This window comes from Brassica oleracea, chromosome C2 (genome assembly GCF_000695525.1).
Source record: "Brassica oleracea var. oleracea cultivar TO1000 chromosome C2, BOL, whole genome shotgun sequence".
Classification (NCBI taxonomy): domain Eukaryota; kingdom Viridiplantae; phylum Streptophyta; class Magnoliopsida; order Brassicales; family Brassicaceae; genus Brassica; species Brassica oleracea.
The window spans coordinates 49,636,458-49,636,789 of NC_027749.1; positions in this window are offsets into that span (position 1 = coordinate 49,636,458).

Genomic DNA, 332 nt, shown 5'->3' on the forward strand with positions numbered 1-332 from the left:
AACACTTCATCGAAATCTATTCCTTCTCTTTGTACATAGCCTTTTGCCACAAGTCTCGCCTTATACTTGCTCACTGTACCATCCGCCTTTCTCTTGATCTTGAAGATCCACTTCAACCCTATAGGTTTCACTCCAGCCGGTCTATCCACAAGTTTCCATGTCTTGTTTCCATGTCTTGTTTCTTGTGATAGACTCTAACTCGCCCACCATCGCCTCAACCCATTCTCGTACGTGTTCAGCTTCAAAATAGTTCTCTGGCTCGCCATCCACTGTGAGCAACAGCATTGCACTTTCTTGATCTGCAAGTAACACATAATCATCGAGATATCTTG